This window comes from Dermacentor silvarum, chromosome 5 (assembly GCF_013339745.2).
Source record: "Dermacentor silvarum isolate Dsil-2018 chromosome 5, BIME_Dsil_1.4, whole genome shotgun sequence".
Lineage (NCBI taxonomy): Eukaryota > Metazoa > Arthropoda > Arachnida > Ixodida > Ixodidae > Dermacentor > Dermacentor silvarum.
Genome location: NC_051158.1, coordinates 167,769,227 through 167,781,263, shown reverse-complemented (window position 1 = coordinate 167,781,263; position 12,037 = coordinate 167,769,227). Strand labels below are relative to the sequence as shown.

The following is a 12,037-nucleotide window of genomic DNA, read 5'->3' as shown; positions in this document are numbered from 1 at the left end:
GGCAGCTAACGAAGCCAACAGTGCGAGCTACGCACGCGGAGCCAACAAGGCCACTTACCCCAGTCCAGAGAATAGACCGTTTTAGCTGAGCGACGCTTACGCTCCGCTCCGCTCATATTTCACGCTCTGAGAGCCGCTCCACAGACGCAGGACAAGGGCAGCATGCATGGTGATAGATACGGTAGTCACCGCAAAAAGGAAGGCAGAGGGGCACGAGACGCCTCCACCCGAGAGAAGAAAAAATATGAACCGAAAGATTAACGAAGACGAGCTCGAGGCACGCCTCAAGGAACACGAGGAAAGCATGCTATCCAAACTAAGCGTTATCATGGATAAGAAAGTCTAGGCTATAAAAAATCACATGACGCACTTCTGACCGTACTAGGAGGCGAAGAACGAGCTCATCCCGATCCGGAGCCTCCCGCGAGCCCGGAAGCCCCGCTCTCTTCCTCATCATATGGCCAGGACAGGAACTATGATTTGGCAGTGTTTCATTTATTTATTAATTCATATTACCCCACAGGCTCCAGTGGAGCATTGCGTAGGGGGGGGGGGGGGTTAAAGAAAAAAAGGCAATAAATAAGGCAGGGGCTTCAAAAAGAAAAAAGGCGTTGCTGCAACAGCACATTCTAAATCAAGGAGAGGCTCCGCTTGCCGTGGCGTTACAAGAAACAGGAAAACCTCCAATCAAAATTTCAGGGTACGGCACATTCGACAACGGGAGAGAGGAGAAATGTAGAGTAGCCACCCTAGTTAAGAATAACATAGCGGTAATTGAACACGACGCGAGTACGGACGAAGTAGAGGCCGTACTCGTAGAAATCCTTACCAGCAAAAAGAATAGGGAAAGCATATTTGTCCTGAACACATACAGCCCCCTTCATCTCCCCCCCCCTCGTCACAAAAAGGCACAATTCGAGAGCACATATCGAGAGCGCTGAGGGCAGCAAAATCGTGCCCCCTACTCGTATTGGGGGACTTTAATGCTAAGCACCACGAATGTGGCTACACCAAAATGGACAGGTAGAATGCTGTGGGAAGCCATTAAGATTACAGGACTCGCGCTACAACGGACCCAAACGAGTCCACCAGAACGGGTAACAGCAACTGCTGTGACACAACACCGGACCTAACATTACGGCACAGGACGGGCAAAACAACGTGGAAGAACACGGGCGAATACCTCGGCAGCGATTACTTTATAATCGAAATACAAATCGATAGGAAACTAGGGGTGCCCGTACATAAGCCAAAGCAGGCCACCGCAACTGACTGGGATAAATTAAGGAATTTCAGATCAACAGCAGACTTAGGTGAAATCGGAGACATCACTGAGTGGATCTCAACCGTCGTCTCACACGTGAAACGGGACACCGAAACGGTAGAGGGAGATGACCTCCCATTCAGATTAGACAACAAGCTTAGAAATATGTGAAACCGAAAAACAACCCTCGAGCATAAGCTAAAGCGCCAGGAATGGCCGGAACCGGAACCTAAGGAAGAAAATAGCCGAGCACAATAAAGAAATAGAGAAGCTGTGCCTTCAAACTAGAAGAGAAAAAGTGGGATCAAAAATGCGACGAACTAGAGAAGAATATGAGCCGTCCCAACACGTGGCAGCCCGTCCGTTTGAGCGGTATGTATCGCGGTATAACAGGCCGAGCCGCGATACATACCGCTCGAACGGACACCTCTCCGACACCCGGCAGCACACCGAGAGACATACTTGAGGCACAATGACTAGGAAGACGCACCAAAGCTCCACCTCACCCCAAGCTCAACAGGAGACAGATGAGGGACTGGCGCCGAATACAGACAAACACCTAACCACACTTACGTAGAAGAGGAGGAATAAACTTTATTTAGAGAAATGAGCAGATGGTAAAATCGTCCGAGGTGGGCGGTGTCCCTAGTCCAGGATGCCGTGGGCCTGAGCCGATAGCTTGGCCCTGCTCACCAGGCGATGCTGGTCTTCAGGGCTCGGGCTTGTCAGCTGGGCCTCCCACTGCTCGATGGTTGGTCCGGTGATGGGTGGTATCGATGGGTTTTCTCGACATTCCCATACCATGTGGTAGAGGAGGGTATTGGGCGCAGAGCAGAAGGCGCATTTGTGAGTATAGCTCGTAGGATACATGGCGTGTAGAGCCCACATAATATTTCCCAACAAACACGGCGACAGATGTGCATGGTGCAACTTCACCCCGACACTAGAACACATCACCTACCAATGCACGCAGCGTCCGGCAAACGCCGTCTCGCCGCTAACGATACACTTAGCAGTTGGTCGTGGGAGGCGCGACCCTCCGAACTGGACTTGGGAAGCCAATTTCCGACCCTCGACCAGGCCCGGCGCGCCGCAATAGCCGGTGGGGCCCTGGAAGAGGGGCTCCACCCACAGTAACCAAGCACGATCTTTATTTTAAAAAAGTTGTTTCTCTCTCTCATAGACCCCACCAACACCAAAACCCACGCCAACATAGAGCAAATCAAGGCAAGATACAAATTTGACGGAACCGATCAACATCGACCGACTTAAAGAAATCTACATAGGCCCCGCATGCATGCCCGGCAGCGGATAAAGAATATCAGGGAGCGGATAATCCGCTGCTGGAAGAATCCATTCTAGTAGCAGAGGTCAGAGCCGCGCTATTTGACTTCAAAAGGAACACAGCCCCTGGCCCAGACAAGATCACCTATAGTCTAAGATCGACTATAGATCGCCTATAAGTCTATGCCCAAGATATTGGGCATAGACTTAACCAAAGCGTTTGATAATGTCAGCCACTCGGCCATTCTCGACGGCCTGTCAGATGTTAACGTAGGGAAGAGGACCTTCGACTACGTAAAATCTTTTCTCAAAGACAGAACAGCGACCCTGGACATGCAGAGCCTCAGCTCAGAAGAGATTAAATTAGGAAACAGGGGCACCCCGCATGGAGCCATCCTATCCCCCTTCCTATTTAATTTAGTTATGAAAGACCTCCCGCGCAAGTTAAAAAGGATTGGACGACTAAAGACGAGCGTGTACGCAGACGACGTCAACGTTTGGCTCAATGTGGGCAGCGATGCGTCTATCGAAGAAAGGCTCCAGCGGGCAGCCGACATCATCGATTTCCATGCCAAAAGTAAATGGCTGAGCTGCTCCCGACGAAGTCGGTAGTAATCTTCAGGCCCAGGACGAGGACAGACAACGCATCTCCTCCCAGAATCTCGATAGACTTAGACGGGAAAGAAATTTCGCAAGTAGGTGAGATCCGAATTCTGGGCATGCTCATAAGCAAAACAGGAAACAACCACACGACTATACGTAAACCAGACGCGCACGCAAACCAAGTGGTAAGCATCATTAGAAGAATATCGGCCAGAGGCAGAGGGCTAAAGGAGAAGAAGAAGTTAAGGCTGGTCCAGGCCTTCATCTTGAGTCGTATCTGCTACTCAGCCCCATTCCTTTGCATCAAAAAAAGCAGAAAGAAACAAGTACGACGTAATAATAAGAAAATGCACGAAACGTGCACTGGGACTACCAATCTCGACCTTAACTGAGGCACTAGAGGGGATGGGGGTGCATAACAAATCAGAATCAGAATCAGTTTATTCAATACAAAAACGGGGATAATTACATAAGTATATACAGAAGGAGGTCCCGTAGTTAGAAACTGAAATGGGACCTCCTATGCATGCTGACAAGAATTATTATTACAAACAAACAATGGCAACATGTACAGCTTACTATAATACAGGTTTTTTAACAGACAAGGCATAAATGAAAAAAAAAATTCTGCAGTTTAATGCAATAAATAAGAACAAGGCTGCAGATTAGTAAATAATAAGGAAAACTACAAAGGGTCCTTTTCCAGGAAGATGAAAAAAATGCAGGAAATAAAGAAACACAGTTAAACTTTAAAAAGTTAAAAAAGCATACTACACTGAAAAATGAGATTCGGATAAAGCTAAAAGAAACCGCTTAAGTTCTGTATGGAACCTGTGATATTTCAACAATTTTAAGGGAAATGGTAATGTCTTCCAGAGAGATAAAGCTGAAAAGTGTAATGACTGCTTGCCGTAGTTGGTGCGAAGACTGGGTAAAATAAAGCTCATATTCTCTGCAAATCTAGTGTTACTTATATTAATATGAGACGTATTTGGTATGATGGTTACTGGAATATCATTGTTTATTGCTCTAAAAATAAAAATGGCGAGGTTGTATTTAACCAGATCAGTCACATTCAAAATATTATGAGCATGTACTAACTCATTACCATTAATGCTACGAGATGCAAATGTTATTAGACGAATAGCTCGATTTTGAATGACTTGCAATGACGTTAGGTGACTGCTATAAGTGTTTCCCCATTATTCAATGTTATAGTTGATATAAGAATAAACAAAAGCATAATACAGCAACATTAGAGTAGAAAATGAGAAATATGGTCGTGCTTTAATTAGAACGCGTATTCCATATGCCATTTTCTTTTTTACGGTAGCTATGTCTAGGTGAAATTTAAGGTGGCGATCAAATTCTACACCTAAATAGGTGCAATGATGAGGTGATTGTTGATGGAAATTGACTGAAGGTGCTCAGATAATCTCTGATGCGAGGTAAAGATGACAAAATTGGTCTTATTGTGGTTAATTTGCAGCTTATTATGTTCACACCACGCGGAGATTGACAGAAGATCTTCGTTTATTCTACTTGTTAATATTTTTACGCAATTGTTAGAATTAAATATAGTAGTGTCATCGGCGTACAGAATGCACTTCGATGAGGAGAGGCAACTAAGCAGATCATTATTATAAATTAGAAAAAGTAGGGGACCTAATATGGACTCCTGCGGTACACCTATATTAGTAGTAGCTTATTTAGAGTAGTGCCCAGAAATGTTAACGACTTGTTTTCTATCTTGTAACTGCGGATTAGAAGTAGTGGCAGACCTGTTATTCCAATAGGTTCGAGCTTAGCGCAAATAATTGTGTGATCAATAGTGTCGAAGGCCTTAGATAGATCAACAAATATGGAGGGTGCAAATTTACTTTCATCAATTGCTTTCTAAGGTAATCAGTAAGAGCTATAAGTGCTAGATTAGTTGAAAAACCAAAACGAAAGCTGAATTGATGGGGGGAAGAATACTAAATTTATTTAAATACTTTGTTAGACGCTTCTCAATAATTTTTTCAATAGCCTTAATTATTAAAAAGTTGTCGCAGTTTCACCTGAAAGGCGAAGCATCAATTGCGATAGCGAATTTGTAGAGAGCTATACGGAGTAATGATAGTAGCTTTATCAGCTGTATAAACTTGGCCATGCAGCAGCACCGGCAACACGCAGAACTCGCACACGCAGAACTGTCGACGCCGTCGGCGTTTTGCCCGCGTACGCACAAAATGCGTGCGGCGTTGGTGACTGTTGCCGGAGCCTCCAATATTAATAGGCACTTGGTGCCGCAGCTAAACGTGGCCTCCCTTCCCCCTCCCCCCCCCCCCCCCCACGGCCTTTCGCGCGTCGGATGAAGGCGCGTTGGCTCTATATATATGGTGATTGTAAAGAAGGAAAGAGACGCCTACTTCTGCAGCCCTTAAAGGGACACTAAATAAAAAATAAGTCGAAGTGGACTGTTTAAATACCTTTCCAGAAACCTCAAAACGCTTGTCTCGTGCAAAGAAAAGACTTAGCTTACGCAAAAATTGGATCGGAAGGGTCCAAATACCTTTATTGCAATTGAAATCACCCGCCACGCCAACTGAGGAGTGGTGACGTTGCATGCGCCATTTTCTGCCGCTGGTGAGTGTAACGGCGCCCGACAGATGGCGGTACGGTGCGCCGCTTGCAGCTGATTTTGGTAAAGTGGCGTAGACCGTTCGGGCATTCCGCGAAGTCCGTCGCATGGAAGTGGAATTCTCTGCTACTTGCAGTTAGTGCGAGGTTCGCGAGCCAGAAAAACAAGCGCAACACTACACGTTAACAGAAAAACTGAAACGCGAAAGTGCGGGCGGCGCAGAGTCGAGCGAACACGAAACCTTTTGACCGTCCGCGTTGTTGTCAACGGTGTAATGTCAGTTATTTCTTTTTTGTAAAAGTGTAATAGAACTGGTGAAGTAGTATTTTCTTTCTTCTTATAATACAGTACAATGATGTTTTTATAACGCGTGGTTTAGTACTAGTGACAGAATTTAAATGAGGAATGCCTTCGTCATCGGGCGAGTACCTGAATGTTCCGGGGGAGTCGGTAATCATGTCCTGAATTTACCTTAATTTCTCTATTACTAAGGCTCTGCTTGCGATAATATTGACGCATTAGAGATACTCGTGCACTAATGCATCACTTTATCTTGACTTAGTATTTGCCTTTAGTGTCCCTTTAAGGGAGTACGGCGCAGAACGCGCGTTTGTTCTCCGCCGTGGGTTCACCCCCGTGAAAGCGCGCGCCCCTCGCGCCCTTTCACTCGCACATACAGCGTTCGGCGCGCGGCGACGATTTCATCTCCATTGACGTCATACGGAACCTCACGGCGACGCCGACGGCAGAAATCTGCTTCGGAGTGTCCATATAATTGCTATCGCAATAAAATGGAAGAACACAAATAGGTATATAATTCTGCATGAGTGTACGACCACCTTTTTTGCAAACAGGAATGACTCGACCGCGTTTAAGTTCACGTGGGAAGACACCGATTTTAAAAATGAGGTTAATGATAGCAGAGAAAACGTTAACAATATGTTGTGCAATCATTTTAATATGGTGAGCGTTAACATTATCGAGGCCAGCGCTCGTGGCTTTAAGGGTCCTAATTATTGAAATTACTTCATCAGGCGCAGTTGGAAAAAGGAAAAATGAATGAGGTAGGCGGTTAAAGGACATGTTACAGCATGAAGCGGAATCAGAAGTGGTATTGAAAAAAGCATCACAAACGGTATTAGCAATATCAAGCGGATTACTGTATTCCCTGTTATTGTGAATGATTCTCGAAATGACCTTCTGGGTGTTACGATTTAAAAAGGTGTTAACTATTTCCCAATTTTTCCTAGTGTTATTACCACATTCTACAATTATATGTTCGTTATAATTCCTCTTCGCAATTCTCAGCTGAGCAGAAAGTGAGTTAGAAAATTTTTTGTAACGGGCAAGTAGTTTGGTATTAAAAGGTTGTTTCTTTGTTTTTTTTTTTGTTTTTTTTTTGTACAAATTTTCACGAGACCGCATTGCTTTCAGAAGGCTTTCTGTAAACCATGGGTTTTGCGGTGATGCTACCTTTTTCTGCATTTTTGTTTATGAGAGTGGGAGTTGAAAAACGATGAAAGTGTCGACAAAAACTGTGAAAAAGCTGTTTGGAGGTCATTAGTTCATACAACTTCCGATCAGTCAGTTTTAGTTAGACTAGTAAGGAATATTTCTTTGTCAAGTACAATTCTGTAATATGAAGTTTTCCCAAAGGTTGAGTGATTGCGAAAGCGTAGAACGTACGATAGGGTAGTGATCGGTAAAGTCGGTGTTAACGATGCCTCCTTCCGGTGGGTCTGTTAATTTCGATAATGCGTGGTCAATCAAGGTGCCATCGACATTGTTAGAACAGCGAGTAGGGAGAGTAATTAAACATTCATACCCAAAACTATGAAAATTGCTTGAATATTTAGAAGAATTAGATAAAGTGGTATCCAAGAAATTATTGTTGATATCGCCCATGATTATGCCGTTGCAGTTAGCGCGCGATATCTTTTCTATGGTTCGATCGAGGGCACTACAGAAATCAGTAACTAAAGAAGAGGGTGAGCGATAAATGCAGCCAAATACTAAGTTCCTGTTGTCTATAGCGAAGACGGGTGAGTCAAATTCAACAAATACTGATTCACAATTAGTAATATTGAACTCCAAGTCATGCCGGCGTTTGTATGGAATGTTAGATGAGACAAATATAGCTGCACCACCGTGGTTACTCGTCTCTCTGTGAGAATACTCAAAAACGTATGAGTTAAAGCAGAATAGGCCCTTGTCATCATTACTTAGCCAGGTTTTAGACACACATATTATGGAAAAGGTGTTGGTAAGTGTTGAAAAAAGGCTCTGATAATCATCGAAATGCTTTCGGAGACTTCTAGGATTAAAGTGAATGATTGAGTGGTAGTCACGCGACATGAACTTATTCAGTGCAGATCTTGACAGATAAGAATCCATGGTGGATCGTAATGACATTTAAGGGTCCCAATAGAGAGAGTTAGATGGCAGGAGTTAGCGGAAGCGACGAGAACGGCACAACTCGAACGCCTGAGTCTAACCGAGACAGGACAGCAGATTCTAAACTGGGTAGGACTAGAAGCGAACAGAGGAACTAAATACCAGACGTTCCACATTGAGTCCAAAATTAGGAAAGCCCTCACGGTCGCACAGATACCTAAGAACATGCACCCACAACACGATCAGCAAAGACGCCAGCACAGAGCCAAAAACTTGGCAACAAAGCTAAGCAAAATGCCACCCGAGACGGTTGCTTTCACAGACGCCGCCCTTGGCGGACACGGAAGCTCCGTCTCTGTGGTAGTCGACGGGTCCGGAGTAGAACAGGGCGCGATGTATACAAGCGGAGTAGAGGCCACGGCAGCGGAGTAAGCGGCGATCGCCTTGGCGTGCGTTAGTACGAACGCGAGAGTGATCGTTAGCGACAGCAAATCGGCACTAAGAAATTTCTGCAAAGGCAAAGTATCAGACTACGCGTACAGCATAATATCGAAGGGTAACATAGACAGAGGGTTCACCAAAACCTGGGTCCCCGCTCACTCCAACATAACAGGAAACGAAGCCGCCAACGCCCTCGCCCGAGCGCTCATCATCCGAGGAGGGACGCCATCATCCAAGGGACAGATTAGGACGCCGGAAATATCCACTCCCGAATAGGTCCCTCACGCTCCGCAGAGGCGCCGCCTGCAAGCCAACAACCACATGTCTCCCAGATGGAGATACCTCACGCAAACGGGAAATCCGGAGGACCAATTCTGCAGATTCTGTGATAAAATAGGAACTTTAAGGCATATCCTATGGAAGTGCAGCTACTCCCCGGGATATAATTTATTCAAGGACGAAAAAGCATGGGAGACCGCGCTTCATAGCGGAGACCCGGTATTTATTCAAGGACGAAGAAGCATAGGAGACCGCGCTTCATAGCGGAGACCCGGTGGCACAGACCAACATTGTCCGTCTGGCCGCCGAAGCGGCAAGCCGCTTCGTCTACTAACCCCTGCCCCTTGGGGTGACATCGGGCTCACTGGATGCCTGCGACCGCAGCGCCCCAAGCGGCGTTACGGTCGTTTGGCTTCACTTTTGGAAGCTCGTTCTATGTCACCATGGAGGAAGGAAAAATATAGGAGAGAGCATACCGCAACGCGATTGTCGCCGACTGTGGTGGCCGTATGCCCCAGAGGCAGCGTGCGGGGACGCGCGCTATCACGGAGAGCGAACGCACTCAATCTCCCACGCGCAAGCAAGAAAGCGGAAAGCCAGCGCCGGAGGGAGCAGGGGGGGGGGGGGGGGCACTTCTCTGCCAACAACCGCGCTCGTCGCTCGTCCGCACAGTCTCTTATCTCTCCCACGCGCAAGCAAGGAAGCGGGAAGCCAGCGCCGGAAGGAGCGGGGGGGGGGGGGGGGGGGGGGGGGGGGCGCACTTCTACGCTGCCAACAACCGCGCTCGTCGTTCGTTCGACCGCACCGTCTCTTATCTCCACACGGCTCTGACCTTTATGCGCATTCGCCGCTCAGTTTCCGTTGAAGCGATAGACCGCACGTACCTTCGCCCCTTGCTGCGGCGTATATATCCGCTCGCTGCCAGCGTTTTGACGGTCGTTGTCTGCAGTCATTCAGTGTGATCTATTCATGTTTGTTTGTGCGCGCTCACACCACGCTTCTTCAATCAGTTAGTAATAGTCGGGCCACATTTTCCAACGCACGCTACACATGCAATGCTGCCCGGGTCGGCAGTGCAGCGCTACAGGTGTGTCCCTTCGCACGCGCTGCCCACGGGAAGCGCTTCTCATCAACACCACCGTTTCACACGCGCCTTCTCGTGGTCATCGAGTCTCTCTTCATGTCGGTCTACTTACGCCGCAGCACACCTGCTTACTTAATCAGCTCATGTTTACTACAATTCATATTGCTACCAAAGCCGCTCACCTTACTTCGTATGACATTGCTGTGTTGCTATCGCATTCATCGCTTCGCCCTTAGGGCGAAACTGTGACATTTTTTTTTCAATGCCCATTCGAAACCATTTGAAACTCTTGAAATAAACAAGGAAGAAAACAAAGCAAGGAAAATTATTTTTCCTTCCTGCATGTGAGCAGCTGCCGGCCGAGCGCGCAACGAATAAAAACTACCGGTAACCAAACATCTCGGCAAATCTCGATTCTCCGTGATCTGACGCAAGAGGTCACGTGTTGGGCCACCACTGCTGGCTACGCGAAGCATTCGCTGGCCAAAGCTGGCTGCGTGATGCAAGGTCACTCTAGAAAAATTGAAGGACACTTTGTAAATTCCAAAGTGTGTTCGGCGAAAGCCTGTGGCCATTCGACTGACTAAGCTATGCCTTTTTATTGTTTTTTTGTGCATGACACTCCCAGTGGAATGGATTGCTGAGAGAGTGTTGGTAAGGGGGAGAGGCCACAGCTGTGGCGGCGCAACTGTTGCTATGCGCCGCTGTGCTATCACGTGATTGCTGAGAGAGTGTGAGGGGGGGAGGCCACAGCTGGCCCCGTTCCAGGGTACGGACGGACGGACGGACGGTCGGACGCCGCGAGTATGAGCCATTAAAGGTTTTCGCCTTAAAAAGAACCAACTTGCTGTAACATCGGGTGGACAGATAGAACATATAGGCTTCAGCCGGGCGTCTGAAGCTGCTCTCGGACGAGATCGCGAACTTAGCGTGTTAATTGGCGCAGTTTGTGCTTGGCGCGAACCAGAAATGACGGCCAGATCATTACTTGCCAGACGCACAGGTACGTAACCGAATAGTCGCCGTTTGGCACCTTCTCGTCGCTACATTCATGTGTGTGACTTCTTCAGGTCCTCATGTTATCATGGAAGAGGTTGGTGCAGTTGAAGTGACGTCGGTGGAAGCGTCTTTGCCTTTGGATGGCGTAGTGCACATATTCGGTGAGTACTAATAAAAGAGGAACATCTGCAAGGACCAGACGGTGCATTGGGACGGTTGTTGACTAATGGTGCAAGCTACGTAAAGAATAACTCGCTAGGATAATCCCGAAGACAGTAAAGTGCTTTGTGTTATCCTTCACCCGGTCTGCGCAGTTAGTAGACCGCTGCACGTAATCGCATCGTCTTTGTCTGCTTTTTACATTCTAATGTGCTCTAAAGATGTTTTGCTTTTCTTTTCTTTCTTTTTTTTGTTTCCAGATACTAACGGCCCTTCAATGTCACTTGCGGAGTCAGGAAACGAAGGCTGTGAGTATGCCTTGCTGGTAGTTCTTGGGGTCACAATATCCCAGCTTTCGCACTGTCATTTCACCTTTCACTGTAAGCACGTAATTTTCCACAAAGGCATCGTGTCCACCTAATATGCATAATTTGTTGTACGTGTACATTGTGACTATAATGTAGTATCCGCGTGAGGCTGTGTGTGCTGCCAAACCTGGCCACTGACACGCACCGTTTTTTCTGCTAGCGTAAAGTTGATCATCACGCTGCGTCGGGCTGATTGCTGACGACGCATTAAATTCAGTGGCCGCCTTGTCAAGCACTCGCTTTTTCTGCATTTCGGCGGATGGTATGCTTTTATTATTATTTATTTATTCATTCATAGATTACCCTGCAGCGCCCATAATTTGGGCGTTAGAGCAGGGGGGGGGGGGTTACAACATGGAATAGAATACATTTTCACTTGCACTTGCTTTTCATTCAGCCTGTTCCAATGGTTAACTGGTCGGACAAAATGAGTTAGCATACCTGTTCGCCTAAGTGGCAGAGTACTCCAGGATTTTGCAGTCATGATCAGTATGCTTTGAGTTTTAACGAGGTTTCCTGAGGTAGATTTTGATGTTAAA

At 46.8% G+C, this 12,037-nt stretch overlaps 2 protein-coding genes across 2 annotated transcripts in view; both read right to left on the bottom strand.

Annotated features, from left to right (window-relative positions):
* Window positions 1–12,037, bottom strand: part of LOC119453871 (zinc finger protein 675-like) — a 2,199,134-nt gene that overhangs the window by 1,557,919 nt on the left and 629,178 nt on the right. The window lies entirely within an intron of this gene.
* LOC119454549 (gastrula zinc finger protein XlCGF57.1-like) overlaps window positions 1–12,037 on the bottom strand; it is a 1,708,166-nt gene that overhangs the window by 1,430,832 nt on the left and 265,297 nt on the right. The gene's annotated exons all lie outside the window — the stretch shown is intronic.